The following is a 22,259-nucleotide window of genomic DNA, read 5'->3' as shown; positions in this document are numbered from 1 at the left end:
GTTGGATTATTCCTTTAAAAATATAGGCTATATGGTAAATTAGGTAGAGAGGTTATAATGGGAGGAAAACCCCCCAAAACCGGCACCAACATGGGGACTACAATTCTCATCAGGCAGCAGGAGTGCACTGGGGCTGATGGGACAATATTTTCATCAGTGTGCATAAACTTTTCAACCAGCCAAAGTGGGATCTCAACTTACCCTGGATAAGAATTTAATTGTCATGCTGGATTACAGCTTTTGTCCAAGAGTACTTCTTTCTATTTCACCATGGACTGTGTAGATGGGTAGACAGACAGACACATGTCAACCCAAGTGCAGGTGAAACATTAAACTCAAGTATGCAGAATGAACCAGATGTGGGTGAACCTGCTAAATTGTGCTTTATGGTATACAAGACCAGTCTGCATGAGCAGCAGGCCAAATGTGCTTAAAAAGTGTAAACCAAAATATACAAAGAACAATTCTTGATTCAATTTCAAGTCAAAACTGGTCCTGTTAATGTAAGGTAGAAAGTCAATACTAGAATATATAGTGAAAGGCACAATATATAATACAGATTCCTTGGGAAAAAAAAAAGAGACAATTTTACTACATGCAGCATGAGGTACACGGCAGCACTCACAGAGCAAGGTCACTGACACACCAAGTCTTGACTGCTTTACCACATGTGGATCAAAGCTGCAGGAGATGTCTACCTTTCCCAGGGAGAGGCGACCCTGTGCGCAGTATACTCTGGCAAAGGCTCCCTGCCGCTTTTATTTTCTCCTGTCCCCCTTTTCATCCAGTGATTTCAAAGCACAGCCCGACTCACTCTTCCTGGGAAGGTTTTCCTCTCTGCATCAGATGAAAACACTCAGCTTCCTGTTAGGGAAAGGCCTTGGGGCGCCAGGCCAGAGCTTCACAGCCGTCTGGACACAAACGCCGGGATTCAGAGCTACTCCCCATTAGAGTTGAGGAATGCTGGCCGCATGTGAAGGAAATGAAACACTCTTCTGTTTTCCCCTGACTAGGCGGCAGGCCACCTTTGAAGTGAGGAGGTTAAGACAACGAGCGCGGCTATACGCTTCACAGTCTCTCCCTTCACAGCCGCAATGAATAAAGCGCCTGCCACAGCTGCTCTGCTCTGTGCTTTCTGAGTGCTTGGCATTTTTTCCATATTTTCATTTGACTCCACCGTGTGAAAACATTCCCAATCTGAACACCAGTTTCTTTTTCTTCTCTTTCTTTCTTGTTTTTTTTATTTTATATAATTAAAGGGCCAAGCAAGCCAAACATCTCTTCATTCCTTCTGTTTAACTTAAGGAAGCAGCCTAATATGCACATCAGCAATTCTGTCAAAAACATGTACTTTCATTTTCTTCACTTCCATTACACTAGAACATGCACATCCGGTGTTATCTTCCTCACTGCAGTATACTGAACTAAAAATCTTTAATAACAAATACAGTCCTAAATAGAAACCACCCAAACCAATGAGAAAGCTGGTAATTACAGCCTATACACACTCTGGTTTAGGGTCACCCAGTACAAATACAGGGATGTTGTAAGAAATGTGCAACTGGCAGATTGGCAGGGGCACATCTGGGTGATATATTAAGTGGCAACGTCACTTAGATGAGGGTGTAGTCTGCAAAAGGCACTGTACTAAACTTGGTTTGTCTGATGTTACATAGAGACATTTATAAATCATGGGAATGGACAAAATGGCATGAAAATTTACACAGGGTCATTGTGAAATAACGCCATATTAACTATGCACTAAATATAGGTATATTCCAGAAACGTGATATTGTAAAAGGCCTAAATTAAGTGCACTTCACTTTTGATTTTCACTTTTCATTGAACTTGAATAATAAAACACCAAATTGATAAAAAAAAATAAATATTTAAGTCAGTCTTTTCATAAGACATTAAAACAAACAAATGAAAATAGGTAAATAATTTATATATAGAAAAGTTTTGTTAATGATAAATGGTTACTTTAAAAATATAAAAGTTCATTAAACAATGTAAACTTTCCCTTCATAATGACACATAGAAACAAAGACTTTAACCAGAATGAGAGGGCAGGTGAAGAAGAACCAACAGTTTCCAATTTACCTGAGCTCTGCTCTTGCAGTTTGCCATGTTGAAATGTAAAGATCTGGCACCCAGTCATTAATACATTATTAGTGTGCCTCTGATGATTCATAATTTTTAAACTTGCTTATAATGTATGCACTAAATCCAATGCATCCATATTATTCATTAAGCTCAACTTGTTTAAACAGTGTTGTTTTGCTGTGCAATTTCAATTATGATGCCTTCACCTTACCCCTTCCTTTGTCCATTTTATTTGGCTTGTTTCTCTCGTTATTCCTTACTACTAGCATTCCTCATTACAAACAAATCAACACAGTCCTTAAAAGATGGTGTTCACGCCCTGTGATGCAATGCTGAGTGATGTATTGCTTATTTCTTCTAGAAAAGGGGGTGCTGTTTGAAAGCAACAACCTTAACCAGCACAGGAAAGCACGTTTTCTCCAAAACTTCACTAAATACAGAATTTCATTTTTGCTGAAAAGTTTCAGTGCTAAAAAATTCAGTACATCCCTATTTAATACAGTATTTTAAAGCATGTCCTGCCCATTAAAATGGAATACAGATTTATTCACATCAAGCATTATACATCAAAATGTTTCATCTGCTCTTGAGTTTTCCAAGATGATGTTCAACCTAACTAAATCATTTGGTCCACAACAGGAGGAAAATTGCTAGATAAAACTCTGTTACTATTCAGTGGGGGTAAGGATAGAAAATATTACAGTATTTGCAATATTGTGCTATATGCTACTTTTTTTTGGCTGCCAATTCGTATTTTAGTATGTAAACAAATTTTAAGATAAAATGATGACACTTGATGCATATGAAGAATGATCCTCTTCAGTATTTGTTATTTATTGATTAGGGGGCGGGCGGCACAGTGGCGCAGTGGTAGCGCTGCTGCCTCGCAGTTAGGAAACCCGGGTTCGCTTCCCGGGTCCTCCCTGTGTGGAGTTTGCATGTTCTCCCCGTGTTTGCGTGGGTTTCCTCCGGGTGCTCCGGTTTCCTCCCACAGTCCAAAGACATGCAGGTTAGGAGGATTGGCGATTCTAAATTGGCCCTAGTGTGTGCTTGGTGTGTGTGTGTGTGTCCTGCGGTGGGCTGGCACCCTGCCCGGGATTGGTTCCTGCCTTGTGCCCTGTGTTGGCTGGGATTGGCTCTGGTAGATCCCCGTGACCCTGTGTTCGGATTCAACGGGTTGGAAAATGGATGGATGGATGATTAGGGGGCCTTTCCCTAATGCAAAGAAAATTATAAACCAAACAGGAAATGCAACTACATGTCAAATATGTTTTTTAAGAGACTGGTCTTATTTTTGGCTGGCAAGGTGACACACACAGGTTGCCTCAGAAGCTTGAACCCTGGCCTAATTACTGGATAGGAGACCTTCTGTCCAAAGTCTTGGGAATGTTTTGACAAAGCCCAGAATTGTGGACTTGAGAATCAAAATTGAGTGTGCATGTCACATAGAATAGGTTCTAGTTTCTTATTACGCTCCAATAAAAATGAAAAATGGTTCCATGGTAGTCTATATAGCACTGTTCACAGTTAGTACTCTGTAAATCCAATAGTGCTCACTCAAAAAATAAATAAATATTTAGACTTTCAATGCAAAAAGACAAAAGGGCTAGGAACTCAAACCACCAACAGATTAGAGTTCAGGAAGTTTAGTGGATATTAGCAAACAGAGTTTACAATAATGCGGCATCTTTTTTTACTTTTACAAAAAACAATCTGTATTTTTGTACAAGGCCATCATATTGTGCTTCCTAATGCACTCATTCCAAATTATATGCAACAGCAAAGTTGATTTGTAAATGTAATTATTTCTTTTAATTGCTATATAGTACACTCCACATTGACTATTTTACCAAACTGATAGTTTTCAACATGAAACAGGCTATCTCGAAGATACTTATAATGAAGGACACTGACAAAAGTTGATTACCCTAAAATACAACCAGTGTTTTATTATGAGCGACGCTATATAAAGTAAATGCTAATTCAAATTAATTTTACAAAACTGTTCACATAGTACTCTTTATTAATGGTGCTAGAATAAATTATTATTTTTGATAAATGTTATAAAGTACTTATTATGATAGGCAATAGAAAAGAGATCTATTAATGGTGCTATCATAAAGTACTTGTTTTGAAAGGCACTGGGAAAGCACTCTATGGTACCGAATTAAATAATTATTTCAACGAATATCTAAAACTAGAAAAGCACTCTTATCAATATCACAAAGTTCTAAGAGAGGATTACATATGAAGGTGCATCATATATTAAAGAAAACGATGAAGAGTCCTAATTACAACCCTTACAAAATTTTTACAAAAAAAAAAAAAAACAAAAAGTAAAAAACAAACACTCATTTGAGTTTTCTTTGGATCACAGTAAAAAGAATGAGCAATATACCTAAAAAAGCTGCTCGCGTGCAGAAGGAAAACAGCCTTCCTGCCTTAACAACAAATCAAACTTCTTTCAAATGTGAAGGGGGAAAGCCGACTGACAAAGGGCGAGGCCTTGTCTCCTTCTCTGTCTGCACAGTCTGCCGCAGGAACGGGTTAGATCAGGATCTCGCTCTCTCTAAGAAGCCACAGGCATGTGCACAAGAGACTGGGAATTGCCCACATCTGAGACACTGCTGGGGGCCGCGGGCTGAAGTCTAGCCAAACCGAGCATGCCCCAGCAAAGCTCAATCCATCGTGCAAGGCGGCACAATCAAAGAGTGCAGAGTCGGCTCCCTCTGCTGTGGTTAAGCTTTAAACAGAACACTGCAAGTCCAATATTGCTGCGGAAAAAAAAAAAAGGCAAAGGGGAGGATTTCCAATGCTGGCTCTATCCAAAATAAGAGCTGGAGCCTCCCAAAACACATAAATCCTGCTGACATGGACCCCACAGAAACAGCTGCCGTTTCCTCTCACACTACCTGGCTTTTCTTTTCTCCAGACAACATAGTTTAAAAGGAAGAAACCCACTGAGCACCACCATCATCAAATATCTCAGATTAAAAATAGCTTTTTAAATTATAATGTTGTGGGTGGGGGAATGAAGAAGCTTGGAAAGGATTATCAAGAACTAAAAAATCTGCCTCCTGGAACTTCCCTGTGCAAGTCTTATATCTTTGGGAGGTTCTGGCACACTGAAAATAGAGGTAACAAAAGTGAGTGCACAACCTGCAAATAAGCACCATTTGAACGAGCATTTACTTATAGTGAGAACAGAAGATAGGAAATGGGAAATTAAACTAGAAAAATGTAATGGGAAAACAGAAAACTTTTACTGTGTCTATAAAAGTATTTACCCCCTTGGAAGTTTTTACATTTTATTGTTATATAACATTGAATCACAGTGGACTTAATTTGGCTTTTTTGACACTTTTTAATGTCAAAGTGATAAAAGATCACCACAAAGTGGTCTAAATTAATTACAATTTCAAAACGCCATCCATTTGATTGCATAAGTTTCCCCCACCATGTCTGTATTTAGCAGATGACAACCCTGAGTGTGCGTGCACAAGTCAGCTTTGCAGATCTGCACTCTGCCATTTTTCTCCATTCTTTTTTTCTATCAGGTTGCATGGGGAGTGTGAGTGAACAGCCTTTTTCCAAGTCCAGCTAAATATTCTCAAATGGATTGAGATCTGGACTCCAACTTGGCCATTCCAGAACATTAATATTGTTTTGTAGCCATTCGACTTAATGCTTGGGTTGTTGTCTTGCTGTACTACAAATCTTCCAAAGTGTGTGTTTCTTGCAGACTCCATCTGGATTTCCTCCTGGATTTCCCCATATTTTGCTGCATTCAGTTTACCTTTGCAAGCCTTCAAGTATCTGCGGTAGAGAAGCATATCCATAGCCTTCATGCTTCACCGTGGGGATGGTGTGTCTTTTTGATATGTGGAGTGTAACACTGAGCCAACAAGCTCAGTTTTAGACCACAGAACCTTCCTCCAGCTAACTAGAGTGTGCCTTCTTGCAAACTCTAGCCAAAACGTCATGTGCGTGACTTTCTCTTTGAAACACTCCCATAAAACTGCATGTGATTGCTGAAGCACTTTGGTACAGCTGTTTGCACAGTCTGCCCAATGTTATCCCCTGTAGCTTGTCACTCCTTCAAAGGTCTAAGAGGCCTCTTGGTGGTCTCCTTAATTTCTATTTTTCAGTTTTTGTGGATGGCCTACTGTAGCAGATTTACAGGTATGACATACTTTTTCCATGTCTTCATGACTGATATATGTGGCTATTCAATGACTTAGATATGTTTGATACAAGTGGTTTCCACACATAGTAGTTAAGGAACATTGAGTAACTTGTTTGCATCCCCTGACTTGTGCTCTTCATGGTGTGCTGTACTTGGAGTTTTCTTTTGTCTTCATTGCGTATGATAGGCCATCATACTGACTCACCACAAGCTGGAACTTCTAGATACAATCAGTTGAAATCCTTAAAAAGATGATCTCCACTGAATTTATTTTGTGACTTCTAAAACTGGGTGCAATGGTAGTGCTTCCTGTGTCTGTGTGGATTTCTACTGACTGCTCTGGTTTCCTCTGGTTGGTGATGTTAAATTGGGCCTAATGTGTGTTTGGTGTGTGGGTGTGAGGTTATGTTGCGATGGATTGGCATTCCTGTCTAGGATTTGTTCCTACCGTGCACTGTATGCTAGCTGGGACAGGCTTCAGCACCCCCTATGATCCTGGTCTGGGATAAACGGATTAGAAAATGACATGATTTATAAATCCTGTACCTGTGATGATTCAGGTATGTCAAATTAAAAGGAAAGAATACTTATGTGATCAATTAGTCTGTATTTTACATATGTAATTAGTTTATATCGCTTTGAAGAGACTTGTTTTCCTATTGATAAGTGTCAAAAAACACCAAATTAAAATCTACAATGTCGCATTACAATAAAATGTGAAAACTTCCTGTGGGGTGAATACTTTTTGCTTTTTTGTTATTTTAATAGGCAGTGTGTACAGGGCCTTCCATGAGTGGTCAACATCCTCAGCACCTGTCAACTTTCATTCTGTATTTTTTTTTTCTCTTTGTTCATCTGGTCAATATATATCTAATAAAGGGGTGGGGGTTGATTTGTTTTCGATCGTATTTTTGTAAAAATTTATTTGTATGGAATGTTGTGTGATTTCAATAAAATAAAAAAAATATATACAGTATATACTGTATATCTAATATAATAGATGACCAATCCTCTAGGGGGTGCTAGTCTATCACACAACATATGCACACGCAGATGAGATAAATAAGAGCTGTTCGTAAACTCGTCTGTATGCCCTGATGAACCTGGCAAAACCATGCAAAATCCACACAGAATACACCAATTTGGCCTCCAACATCACAACAGCACAGCTTCAGAAATAAATGAAATAATGACCTATTATTATTAAACACACAAAGAACACTGATAAAGTGAAGGACTGAAGGACTGACTTTTCAATGCAGATGTGACTGTCTGTTCTGGGATGCACCCAAAAGGACAGAGAAGAGTTCATTTTGGTAAAAGGCACAGGGGTACTCTAATCATGTATTCAACATGCCATTTACCAGTTTTGCAGTTAAAACAGATAATGTATTAAAACATAATTTTTGTGTTATTATGACAAATGAAGCAATACTGTGAACATCCATGCGATTGAAGGGTGTGGACTGGTGGTTGATGGCTGTTAATGCCATAAACACGAAGAGTATGGGGGTCCCTATGTGGGAGATTGGTTGTCAGCTCCCGCATACACAGAGCCTGCTCCTACGACTTAGGACAAAAATCAAACCCATTTGATTTTGTTGGGCTGAGCTGCAGACTGGTTGGACTGAGTCGCTGGACACGTCAGACTACATGAAAGATAGTCAGCAGATGTTCACTCTGGACCTATCTATTTCAAAGCACCACAAACCACATGGTTGAAGGACCATTGGACCCCTATATTTTTAGTTGCATTTCTTTTCTACCAAATGAACTTTCACCTATTAAATGGAGCTTGTGCCTTAGTGCCACTAGTCTCTCTTACAACCTGCATACCTTATTTAACAGTACACCAACACAAAAAGTCTCACACTTGCATGTGCACATCCAATGAAAGAATGACAGAATCACATTCTCATTACTGTAAGTCCAAACCATTGCTGTAAATACATGCACCCTGACACAGTAATGCTTACAACCATCATATTATTAAAGGAAATGTCAAACTGCATGCTTGCAGCTGTAAAAATGAGCTCACAGTGTCACATGCACTCTCATGCATAAACACAGTCTCAGATACATATTTTAAAAAAAATATCAAAACACATCAAGGATCAACTGCATGTACACAAACACTTGATCACGCTCACAACTGCAGATGTGTATCACACACTACGCACAGTGGCAGAGGGACACTGAAACCCCAACTCACATACCCAAGCTTCTGGGCTCTCAATTGCATGAATGCAGATGCACAAATATACAATTCACTCAGTAGAAAAGCAGCTCTTGCATGGTCAGCATTTGCGTTTGGCACATCGAAACTAGAGGTTCTCAAAGGCTTTAAAGCCATTGGAAGTACAGCCCAGAGGCCTGCATACCTAGGCTCGGAAAATGCATACAAGTTCAAAAACTTAAAAGGCGAATTAAATTGAGAGAAGAATGGCAGCGGCATTCTATTTTTAGCTAAACATTTCAAAGTCACAGTTCTGAAGCTGGCAATAGTTTCGTCATGTAGCACATTCATGGCCAATTACTGCAGGTCAGGATTGCAAAATGAAAAGTAGCCATTGCATATTATCATGTCCTTGAGGTAAAGTTTCAATTTTAATTTGAAAAAGCTAAAAAATATTAGACAAGCCTGAGTCTCATCTAATTATGACAAGAAACAGATTCCAATGCTCGGAGGGTTGTGCAGCTAAAGTGAAGGCCTTCTGCTTTATTTATTAGCAAAAAGAAAAATGCTTTCACAGCTTCAAAGTGCCAGCTACAGAAAAGTGTAACTAAGCTTAATCACACAAATATCAAGAGTCGTCATGGTTAGGGCCTCCTGACATTTCCCCTTTAGACAAACGAGGCCCAGGGACTGAAGGAAGGCGCTTTTCTCACCAAGCAGTGAAACTGAGCTCATGGCTATAATTAAAATGCAAAAGGAATTTTGCAGTAAAACCTACCTCAAAAATTAGCTTAAAAAATCTGTGTGCACAAGGAAATTGCAATGGTCATATACTGTATTACATGGGTAGTAGTACAATGGCCACCGCACCTGGGCTGCCTTGCATTTAACAAATTGGAACTCTTACTATGTTTCCCAAAGTCTAAATGCTGTTGAGATTAATTAAGTGACTGCATAATAATACATTTTACAGTATATAAAAATGCCTTTCAATATACACAAGGACACTGTATATCAATACAAAATATTAAATTAATATTAAACAGTCATATATATAAAAATCAATTTTGAAAAGCTTCCAGTTTATATTTAAAAACAAAGTGATTTACAAATATGAAACTCCAAAGGCAGGGCATTCCATAACCGTGGACCCAATACACTAAAGATCCTTCACCTATAGTACACAGTTTGCACAGTGAGACTGTTAACAGCATAGAATCAGAAGAACAAAGTGAGTGTGATGGAACATACGTGTTAAATAAATAAACCAAATGAGGTGGGGGTAAACCAGGAAGGACCGTAAAAACTAAGTTTATGTTGAATGTGAAAAAGGACAGGTAACCAAAGTCATTTTTGAAGTATAGGAGTAATGTGCTCCCACAAGGTTTTAAATGTGTGCCACTGAACTTTGGATGTACTGTAGTCTGTTTAGGCTCTGAGCAAGGACACCAAACACCACGGTGTTGAAATGATCAAATGTGAAGGTGACAAAAGAGTCAGAAGATTCACCATTGCAGTATCCGAAAGAAAAGGATGCAACCTTGAAATTTGCTTAAGATGGAAAAACGCTACCTTTGTAATGTTAATATGTGGTTCAAGGGAGAGTGTGGGATCTAAAGTAAACACCAAGATTTTTAACCTGTGGAATCAAAAATGTAATAAAAGCATGGAATCTTTAATGGAGAATTGTACATTTTACCTAAAATATCAGGGTATAAATAATTAAAGCCTCAGTTTTTTCACTATTTAGTCTAAGTACATTTTCAGATAACCAGTGTTTTATAGCAGCTAAACAGGCAGGAGGAGTTTAAAATTTGTGTAAATTCCGTGTGTAAATAAACCTGTGTGTCACCAGTATAACAGTGAAACCATAGACCATGCTATCTAATAATGACACCAACAAGAAGCATGTAAATAAAAAAAGAGCAGGGGGACAAGAACTGATCCCAGAGGGACAACTTGAAGCAAATAAGATGAGTTAGACCTAAAGGTACTGAAGGCAACATTTGCTGTCGGCCCTTAAGGTATAGTTTAAGCCACACAAGACTTCCAGTAATGTTTAATTCATGCTAGAGTCTAAACAAAAGAATACCAATGATGCACTGTTTTCAGAACTTACTGCTGCTTTTCAAACACCATAAAGGTGTTAAGACACCATAATCTGCTGCAACCAGGAGATAATTGGCCACTCTGACAAGTTCAGTCTCTACTGTAGTTGGCCATGAAACCAAACTGAATTCCTCAAACAGGTCATTAGAGACAAGATGGCCTTTGAAACTACCCACAACAGCACATTCTAGGATTTTACTAAGGAACGGAAGATTAAAAAATTATCATCCTATTTCTAAAGTCCTCCAGGTCAATTCCAGTTTTTTTCTTTTCTTTTAGGGACAGGTGTAACAACAGCCATCTTAAATCTGGCTCCAGTAAAAGGATGTGTTAGGAAGGTATGGGATCCAAGATAAGCAGTTTTAAATTATGGTAGAAGATGGACAAATTATTATTGAGCAGTTGAAATGTTTTAAAACTGAATAAATCAGATCTCATTGTTAAAAAATTATAGAAATTCCTGACAGAGGTCAGAAGAGGCAATCAAAGGAAAATCATTTGCAGTTTTAAATAGCTTATTAACAGTAGAAAAACATGTTTTGGTGTTATAATGACCACACTGAGTAGCCCTCTGTAGTGCCTGCTTATAGAGGCCAACAGGTTTCTTGTAGGCAGTCACATGGGTAACCAAGCTTGTTATTCTTCTAATGCTTTCAAACCTACACCACAAGGTTTCAAATGATGCAACTCAAGAGAAAACCAAGGAGCAAAGTGTGTAAATATCACAGTAGAAGCTGTAAGAGCAGCAAGATGATCCAAATTAGCTGAAAGTATATATTCATAATGAGAAGTTAAAGCAGCAGGTGATAAAGAAACACCCAGGTGGAAGAGGTCACTACTTCAATGTATTTACAAGAGCAGTCACACTTATATTTTGGGTATACAAGTATGCGTATCATATATACTGTGTATATATGCCCATCTGGTATCCCATTCAGGGATGGTTCTGGTTTAACTGGAGTACTACGTGCTGGTGTATTATCTTCCTCTGTATTTCTGTGTCCTTATACTGGGTACGGTGAGTTGAGCAAATTAATTGACAGATGCAACGCTGTTTAAGCAAAAGTTTTTTTTTTAACCTCCTACACAGTTACATATAAACCAGAGAAGAGGCAATACATGATACCCAATCTACACATCTACCAGCGTAAAATGTTCTGCCCATGCTGTAACACCACTATTAAGGTAGAAGAATGTCATTGTTATTCCATTAATCTATTAGTCATCTTAGATATAAATACTCCACATATATTAGGGCCTATCACTGGTTAGTTGTTGCTCTCAAAGCACAAGGCTGCAGAAGATCAGGAAACCTGGGCCATGCTGTTTAAAAATTTAAATAATTTTAAATTGACATAATAGTACTAGTAAGTGTGTGTAAGGTTTATCCAAATGTTGACAAGAACAAGCCATTCAGTCCAACAAAGCTCGCCAATGTTATCCAGCTATTTTTTTTCCCAAATAACATCAAGTCATATTTAGAAAGAGCCCTAAAGACCTACGCCCTACCACACTACTTGGTGTGTAAAAAATAAACTTTTGAACATTTGTGCAAAATCTGCAATTATGTTTCCAACTGTGTTCTCATGTTCTTGTTCAACAGTTTATGTAATGCAACAATCTTCATCCACTTAATTCTTTTCACAATTTTAAACACTTCAATCATATCACCTTTAAGTCTCTGTTTGCTTAAACTAAAAAGGGTCAACTATTAATTTTTCCCTTATAGTTCATACTGCTGAGGTCTACAAATAGCCTAGTTGCTCTTCTGTGGACTTTTTATAGTGCTACTATATTATAGATATACAGTTAGGTCCATAAATATTTGGACAGAGACAACTTTTTTCTAATTTTGGTTCTGTACATTACCACAATGAATTTTAAATGAAACAACTCCGATGCAGTTGAAGTGTAGACTTTCAGCTTTAATTCAGTGGGGTGAACAAAACGATTGCATAAAAATGTGAGGCAACTAAAGCATTTTTTGAACACAATCCCTTCATTTCAGGGGCTCAAAAGTAATTGGACAAATTAAATAACTGAAAATAAAATGTTCATTTCTAATACTTGTTTGAAAATCCTTTGCTGGCAATGACAGGCTGAAGTCTTGAATTCCTGGACATCACCAGATGTTGGGTTTCCTCCTTTTTAATGCTCTGCCAGGCCTTTACTGCAGCGACTTTCAGTTGCTGTTTGTTTGTGGGCCTTTCTGTCGGAAGTTTAGTCTTTAACAAGTGAAATGTATGCTCAATTGGGTTAAGATCAAGTGACTGACTTGGCCATTCAAGAATTTTCCACTTCTTTGCTTTAATAAACTCCTGGGTTGCTTTGGCTGTATGTTTTGGGTCATTGTCCATCTGTATCATGAAACGCCTCCCAATCAATTTGACTGCATTTAGCTGGATTTGAGCAGACAGTATGTCTCTGAAAACCTCAGAATTTATTTGGCTGCTTCTGTCCTGTGTCACATCATCAATAAACACTACTGTTCTAGTGCCACTGGCAGCCATGCATGCCCAAGCCATCACACTGCCTCCACTGTGTTTTACAGATGATGTGGTATGCTTTGGATAATGAGCTGTTCCACGCCTTCTCCATACTTTTTTCTTGCCGTCATTCTGGTAGAGGTTGATCTTGGTTTCATCTGTCCAAAGAATGTTTTTCCAGAACTGTGCTGGCTTTTTTAGATGTTCTTTAGCAAAGTCCAATCTAGCCTTTCTATTCTTGAGGCTTATAAGTGGCTTGCACCTTGCAGTGCACCCTCTGTATTTACTTTCATGCAGTCTTCTCTTTATGGTACACTTGGATATCGATACGCCCGCCCACCCCCTGGAGAGTGTTATTCACTTGGTTGGCTGTTGTGAAGCGGTTTCTCTTCACCATGGAAATGATTCTGCGATCATCCACCACTGTTGTCTTCCGTAGACGTCCAGGTCTTTTGCGTTGCTGACTTCACCAGTGCTTGCTTTCTTTTTCAGGACGTACCAAACTGTAGATTTTGCCACTCTGAATATTGTAGCAATTTCTCGGATGGGTTTTTACTGTTTTCGCAGCTTAAGGATGGCTTCTTTCACCTGCATGGAGAGCTCCTTTGACCACATGTTGTCTGTTCACAGCAAAATCTTCCACATGCAAGCACCACACCACAAATCAACTCCAGGCCTTTTATCTGCTTAACTGATAAGGACATAACGACGGGCTTGACCACACCTGCCCATGAAATAGCCAAAGAGTCAATTGTCCAATTACTTTTGAGCCCCTGAAATGAAAGGTAATAATGACCAGTTCACTATGCCTTCCAGGTTCTTCTTATAAGGAGTGCTTTTAGGTCCCAAACCGTCTAGTGTGAATTCAAATCCAATATTTATACTTTCTACATGTGATACATTACATTTACTTCTATTAATTTTCATCTGCCACAAACCTGCCCAATCCAATATGCTGCCAAAGTCCCTTTGTATTGATTCCACAAATTTGAGATTATCTGCCATTCTGCCTAGTCTTATACAACATACGTGTACAGGCATTTAAAGGAATAATGATTTTTTTATATATCCCATTGCCATGAAATTAGTAGTGATGGTTGGTAAAAAAAATTCTCATATTTTCATGCAGAACAGAGATAAAATTTCTGACAGAGTGAGTGTCCACGTTGACTAACGCTGGACAACAACAAACACTATGAAAAATGTCCCTGAAAAAATCTCGCATGACGTGACATTTGGATGCTTTTGATATTGTTTGCTACAAACTACATAATTTATAAAAAAAAAAAAAAAAAAATTCAGTGAACCGATTCTGTTGCTTCATTTAGTTGATATTTGCACAGTCCATACTCACTGAGGTCAGGCTCTGTACATAAACATTGCATAATTTTTATATTTCAGACTTTAATTTAGAGATTCAATTTTTACAGTATGATCTAGTACTGTATTTCTTTTAACTGGGTATTTACCAGATTTACTATCTTTTATATGTGTTTAATTACTCAGATGCTAGTTAATTGTATATAGTGCATAATGTTATTTAATACATTTATTTTTTATGTTTTAATTGTAGTAGCTATCCATTTTCCTTATCCATCATTTTACTGACTATTCTTCAGTAAAAACTGTATTTTTATTCTTAAATTAATATATTTGACTAATTGTACTATTTTGTGACAATAATGACCCTAAAAACCTAAATATGCACTATTTTATCTATTCTTCTATTATGATTCATCTATTTTATCTATCCATCCTTCTACTTTGATTTTTACAAATCTGTTACCTGTTTACCCCCTGTTTCAGAGGGTCTTGAGAAAGGAGGAAAAAGGTGTGCACATGTACAGTATATGTATGAGAATGTGTGTGTTATACATATACCTGTACACAGATCATTTAGCCATGCATCTGTTTGACTTTAACAATTTAAAGTTACCTATTTACCATTCTGTGCATTTCAATATGAATACTGATTTAACAGGACTTATCCAAATTTCTCCTTGCATGCTGTGCATTACTATTATCTAGCTACTGTATCATTTCGATAAATTTGTCCATATTAATAATTTATCCATTTTCACCATTTGTGAAGGACTTGCATCCTGCATATGGGAGGTTTCTGCCATTCACCAAATGCTAAAGGGGTAGCCTTCGGTCCCATGTAAACCTCTCCCTGCTGGCTTAGAAAAATACATTTAATTTACTTGTCAGGTTTTTTTTTTTTTGCTTTTTAAGCACAGTTTAAGAAAGTGATGTCCATTATCAAGAATTCCTCCTCATAAAAACCATCTTGGGTTGGTAAACATTTCCATTCCAATGCATTATTCTAGAAAGTCTTATGCTTCTTAAATGCATGTTAACACATTCATATTTCTGAGTTGTCAAATATATTCATTACCAATTCCAGTTCACCACATCTCTCCTGGATGGTACGGTGGCACAGCGTTATCTTTTGCTATGTCACAAATTAAGCATCCTAGATTTGAACACAGGCAGCCAGTCACTGCATGAGTGGGGTGTGCACATTCCCTCCATGGCTGCATAGGTTTCCTATTAGGTGCTTCAACATTCCTCACATATCCCTAAAGATGTGCAGGTTAGTTTACATGACCCCATTTACTTCTATGAGGGTAAGTCAGTACTTATCTGCACCTTTTGTGATAATTTTGTTTGGGTTGCCTGCGTGCTTTCCATGTGCAAATGTTTAAGTATGATGTGTCTTTGGTCACAGCAGTAAAGTTTAAACTTTCATCAGTCAGTTCCTGTTTCTGCTTTCTAGGAATGAGCATGGCTGCTCCACTCACCATTTGCACCAAAGACCACCATCAAGCAGCAATCCGCTTTTTATGAGCTGAAGGTGTACCGGGGCCAAAATCCTCATTGGGTTGTCAGAATCATGGCATGGACTTTCTCAATGTTGTTAACAGTAGTGAATGTGGATGAGTGTTCATGTTTAACACTTCAAACATTTTAAAAATTTTCAATCGATTTGTAAACACTATGCTGTGATAAAACATTGTGTGCATATTAAGCAAAAAGCTTTCACCAGATGTTGGTCCCTGGTACACCTTCAGCCCATAAAAAGCGGATTACTGCTTGCTGCTCTTCTCTGGTGCGTCCATGTTTACTCTTAGAAAACAACAAGAGAAACTGACTGATCAAGGTTGAAAGTTTACCACTGTGAAAATAGACACACCATGTTTCTACATGTGCACGGAGAAAGCTGTGCAGCCAATACAAAAGCACAGATAATCATTGACTTACCCTTATATTTCAGTGTGGGCGAGTGGGACTTAGGATGAGCTTGCACTAGGACTGTTTTCTGCCTTGCACACAGTGAAGCATGGCTAGGCTCCGGCCACCTGTGACATAAAACTAAACAAAGGGAGATTAAAAATGCCACTTTAAGTAATTTTCACCTGATAATTTGCTTCACTGTAATATGCCATGCATTTTGCAAACATAAGTCTTATGTTACAGGTTAAATGATATCCTGTTAACATCAGATGCAAGGAAAGAAAAACCCCGAAGAGAAGGCCAGTCCAGAGCAACAGCTTAGCCACACAGAGTCACGAGTTAGCCTAAAATGAACATCAGTTTATCTGGCTTGCTAAGGTGCTTAAAAATATTGACTGCCTGAATGTTAGTGAATAATACAAAGTGGAATGGACTTTAAAAGGAAGCCAACATGAAAAAGGACAGCTGTCCCTAACTTCAGCCATGCCTTTGTGTGCTGGATCTGTATGGTTAGGGGAAGAATGCAGAAACTGGTCTTACTTATCTGTAAGAATGAACAAGAAAAACATCTTTGAGCAGGACCTGTGCTAGAAGATGGACATGTCAAAAATGATGCCTACGAGGCCAACTTCCTTGCATTCTCACTGCTTAGTTACCCAGTGAACTTAAACTATAGCAGAAACAAGGCAAACATTTTCAAAGGTTCAAACATATCACGTAAGGCGATTCATCAGAGTAGAACTGAAAATTTCCAGTGGGCCCAAGGTTAACGGCATTAAAAAAAGGCTATCTTTACACCGCCACAGCCTTCACAAACCTGGACGTCACCACATTAAGATAAGAAGTCAGCGATTGGCCTTCATAATATTAGTTATGTGACCTTATTGTGAGATTTCTCCTGCATATTACGAGTACTAGAAGCACCTACTCCAGACAATAGCCATCCCTCAGGAAGAACACTATGCCACCCCTCTGTCCCATCAAACAGCAACTACTTACATGAAACATTGTGGATCGTCAGATTTACAGCTTTCTACACAGTTTCTATAACACTGCAAGTGTATGCTGAAAACTGGGGTGCTGGTCTACATATGTGCTGCCACACAGTTTTTAATAGGCTCTCTTCTGACTGAAATGAAGACATATGTCCTTATGAGAGACCTGTGGCTTGCCTCCCACAGGTTAGTAAGGATGTATATTTCTGCGTTTTGACCAAGGTCCCCTAGTGGAATATGAAGCTCTCAATAGTGAAAATGCCAGAAAAACTCACTTTAATACCTACAAAAAGTACTCACCCCCCGCCCCCCTTGGATGATTTCACATTTTATTGTTAAACAACAATGATCCAGAGTGGATTTAATTTTGCTTTTTTGATACTGATTTAAAAAAAAAACTCTTTAATGTCTAAGTGTGAAAGCAGATCTCTGCCAAGTAGTCTAAATTAATTCTAAATATAAAACTCTAAATCATTGATGTCATAAGTATTCACCCAGTTTAATATGACACCCCTAAATCATCGTGGGTGTAGCAGATTGGTTTTAAAAGTCACATCATTAGTTCAATGGAGATCACCTGTGTGGGATGTTAATTGATTAAATATGCTTGGTACAATTTGTGGTAAGCCCATATGGTGGCCTAATGTACACAACAAAGACAAAAGAACATACCAAGCAACTCTGTGAAAAGTGTAAGTCAGGGGATACAGACAATTAATATTAAAGTCAACTGAGTATCCAGTTAAATCAATCATGAAGAAATGGAATATGCCTAGAGTAGGCCATACACAAAAACTGAAGACAATAAGAGAGGGAGGCCATCCAGAGACCTATGACAACTTCGAAGGAATTATAAGCTACAGTGGTTGAGACTGGAGAGACAGGGCATACAACAGCTGTTGCCTGGGTACTTCATCGGTTGCAGTTTTATCGGATAGTGGCAAAATGAAAGTGATGAATGACATCTTGGCAGAAAACACATGGGAAAATTTGAAGTCAGCTGGAAGAAGGTTTTATGGTGTGATAAGACAAAAAGAATATGAACAAAATTGAGTTTGTTTGCCATCAGACTAAATGCCACATTATACTGCATATTGACAAATAAAAAGTACTGTATATCATCCTCACAGTGGGGCAAGGCGATAGCTGTATCAGGCCATGGGGATGCTTCTGTGCAGCTGGCCCTGAAAGACCTGTGAGGGGAAAATGAATGCCACAAGGAAATACTGGAGGAAAATCTAATGGTTAACTTGTCTTGTTTGTATATTACAACATTAGAAAAAGTGTGATGGGAACAGGCCATTCAGCCCAATGATCCTCACCAACCCTAGCCACCTAATTTCTCCAAAATAAAGTGGAGATTTGAAGGTCCCCAAGTTCTACTCTCTACCACACCTCTTCGTACACGAGGAATAAAAAAAAACTGTCCATATTGTTATCTATTGTCAAGGGAGACGGAGTGGACTATAATTACCCACCAAACCAGGGGTTAGTGCTGTGGTCTAATGTCTTCTTTCTTCCTCACTCTGCAGAATGGAAATCTGACAGCCACTCCACCATTGACGTCACTTCCATTGCCCTCCCTCCTGGACCTGTCCCTTCCTGCCGAATGACTTTATAACCTGGGAACCAGCAATTTTGTTCTTAGTTCTGTTCTGAACTTGGGTCTGGAAAGACGTCTCCTCAGTTTATTGCATGTTGCCTTTTGTGCACTCTTTCAAATTACACAGCACAACATTAAAAAAAAAATTCTTGGTTTTTAGGCCTGTTCCTTGGGTTATTTGGGGCACTGATTCAGAAAACTGGTTTGGATAAGCCTCATCAGCTGTAGTTTTTTTTTTTTTTTAACCAAAGACAACAACTTAGTATTCTGCAATGACATCAGAAACCTTCTGAAGAAAATTGGTCTTTCAGAATATAACCCAAGTGAGTGGCATCTTTTCATTGACAGTTCAAAACGTAGTTTGAAATGTGTTCTTTTAAATAATGGCAACAAATATGGTTCTGTTCTAATCGGTCACACAACCAGGATGAAAGAAGAGTACAAGGCCATCTCTTTAGTCTTGGAAAAGATAAATTACCAAGAACATCAATGGGTGATTTGTGTAGACTTGGAGATGGTTAATTTTCTTCTTGGTCAACAAAGTGATTACACAAAATATCCTTGCTTTTTATGCCTTTGGGATAGTAGAGCCAAACATGAACACTGGGCAAGAAAAGATTGGCCTCTGAGGGAGTATATGGTGGTTGGAGGTCAAAATGTAATCAATGAACCTGGTAGCACGTGATAGAATCATACTGCCACCACTACATGGTCTGATGAAACAATTTGTAAAGGCTTTGAATAAAGACGTTTTGCGCATTGAATACATAGCGTATAAGTTACCTGGACTTACCATGGAAAAACTGAAGGCAGGAATTTTCAATGGTACACAGATCAGACAACTTATAAAAGACCCACATTTCACAGCATCAATGAATGAAATTGAATCATATTCCTGGTCTTCATTTGTTCTTGTTGTGAAAAACTTTCTTGGCAACAAGAAGGCGGACAACTACACACAATTAGTAGAGATATGTTCTTTCATTTCAACAGGTTTGGCTGTAACATGAGTGTTAAAGTCCATTATCTGCACAGTCACTTAGATCACTTTCGAGAGAAAATTGGTGACTTAAGCGAAGAGCAAGGTGAAAGATTTCACCAAGACATAAAAACAATGGAAGCCATATACCAATGAAGTTGGGATGCACACACAATGGCAGACTATTGTTGGAATCTTATGTGGGATTGTCCTAGCATATCCCACTCTCGGAAGTCGTACAAAAGGGGCTTCTTGTGTGTCGAATGACTGGAAATTTTGCATAATAAATCTGTGATTTTGGTATGAAATAAGTAGATTTTCACGTAGTACACCTTTCTTTTTATATTTAATATGTTTCCTTCATGCTTAAATGATATTAATTTAAACACTACATTAAAATATCCAGATTTTTTATGGGTATATGTTCTGTATGTCAAAAACTAGAGCTGATAGGGGAAAACTGGAATCAGGAAGTTAAATAGACCCAGAAACAGTTCTACCATTTGAGGCAGCAAAATGTGTGTTGGCCAGTGTTGTACAGGATTACCAAGGTGGTGCCCCAACTTTTTCCCTTTGTTGTGTCTCCTTCTTACACTATTTGATTGCCTCTCAAAGTTGTCACAATGTTGCACTCTTATTTATAGCTTGGCAGCACTTCTTACAATGCTAATTAATATGGATAAAATTGTCTTGTAATACAAATGATAATTAGTGCTGAAAACACACATACAGTAAGTAATTCCCATGGCAGGCCAGAAGAATTTCCAAAGATACAAATACAATCCAGGAATCTAGAAAAACATGTATCATGCAGAAATGTTTGGCCGAAAGCAATACTTTGGCGACCTTCATATCTCAAGTAGACGTCATTATGGAACTGATGAGCGGAGTTTGGGTAATTGTCCCTTTCTACTTCAAAATCCCCGCCCCCACCCATAGAAAAGACTTAATTCCACAGTTGGAATTGGTAGTCAAAAAGTTTTTAGCTTGGGACAGATGGGACTCTAATGCCTACTTTGAATGAAAAGCAAATGTAAAGCTGGAAAGAGAAGTTCTTTATGTATAGGTAGGCTTAGAAATGGGGTGAAATGGTGGCGTAGTGGTAGCGTCCTGGGTGCTCCAAGTGTGGAATCTGCATGTTCTGTACATGTCTGTTTGGGCATCCTTCAGGAACTCTGGTTTTCTCCCACATTCCAAAGACATGCAGGTTAGGCGAACTGGTATTGCATATGTGTTTGCTTATTCTCTCTGTGACGGGCTGGTGCCCTCCTCCCCAGGTGTTGTTCCTGCCTTCCACTTAATGACTGCTGGGATTAGCATCAATTTCTCCACGACCATGTCCTTGATTAACAGGTTAAGAAAATGAATGGAGGGGTGGCCTTTGGAATGTATGTGAAACAAAACTTGAGAATAGCAGAATGAATTATGTTAAGATAGTTGCAGAAATTAAAAGGGCATTAAAGACCATGGAAGTAAATCCCAGGTAGATCTCAGAGAACACACTATGTTAGTTGTACACTGATTATAAAATTGGAAAATCTGGGTCAAACGTTAAATTGACAAAGGAGTCCAGAATTTAGAACATAAGAACACAAGAAATATGACAAAGAGACTATTCAGTCCTTCAAGTTTGTTTGTTTAGCTAACAGCTAAGGTATCCCTATATTTCACCCAGATCCTTTAAAAGTTACCGATATTTCTGCTTCCACTACATGACTCTGTAGCTTGTTCCAAATTCCAACAACTGTGGCTTCCATTTTCAATACATCATGACATCAGAAGGAAGGTAAGCAAGGAAATAAGTGATTTTTGGGGGTCTTGAGGCTATATATTTGATGTGGGTGGGCCAATTCTTCAGATACTCAAGGACATAGAAAGATAGTAGTCAGTTCCCAGGGGCTGATATTTCTTGTATTGAATTGTGTATTGTTTTGCTGGATATGTGTATCCTTCTTTTGATCATCTCTCCATGCTTCTCTGACTTAACCATTAGAGTGTTTTCTTTTGGGTTATGATGGCAGAGAGAAAGAGGTGCCCCCATCATATTTGCTAAAAAAAATATCTCATTAATCAAATAAGGAGAATCTAGAAAGGGGCCTCAAGTTGTCAAAAATATGATGAACTCTCTCTCTCTCTTTTTTTTTGTTTAACATAATCACATGGCCAAATACAGTATGAGCAAAAAGTAAATGCATTCATAAATCTGAAAGAAACTGTATGGTTGAGGGAAACCACAAAACAGATCTATTGGTTGGAAAACAGCATTACAACTCAATTTATATTTCTGTATCAACAGTGTTAAATTCAAAATTATTAATGTATATTTGCTAGACATCCTTAGCAAATGTGGCTAAAAGTGATCATCAAGTAAATATAAAGACA

At 38.3% G+C, this 22,259-nt stretch overlaps 2 protein-coding genes across 6 annotated transcripts in view; one reads left to right on the top strand and one right to left on the bottom strand.

Moving 5' to 3' along the window:
• Positions 1-22,259, top strand: part of pigg (phosphatidylinositol glycan anchor biosynthesis class G) — a 1,234,979-nt gene that overhangs the window by 855,774 nt on the left and 356,946 nt on the right. The window lies entirely within an intron of this gene.
• The window catches only part of lef1 (lymphoid enhancer-binding factor 1), a 165,227-nt gene that overhangs the window by 12,096 nt on the left and 130,872 nt on the right, over positions 1-22,259 (bottom strand). The gene's annotated exons all lie outside the window — the stretch shown is intronic.

The sequence above is a fragment of the Erpetoichthys calabaricus genome, chromosome 7 (assembly GCF_900747795.2).
Source record: "Erpetoichthys calabaricus chromosome 7, fErpCal1.3, whole genome shotgun sequence".
NCBI classification, from domain to species: domain Eukaryota; kingdom Metazoa; phylum Chordata; class Cladistia; order Polypteriformes; family Polypteridae; genus Erpetoichthys; species Erpetoichthys calabaricus.
This window is presented reverse-complemented; position numbering and strand designations above follow the sequence as displayed.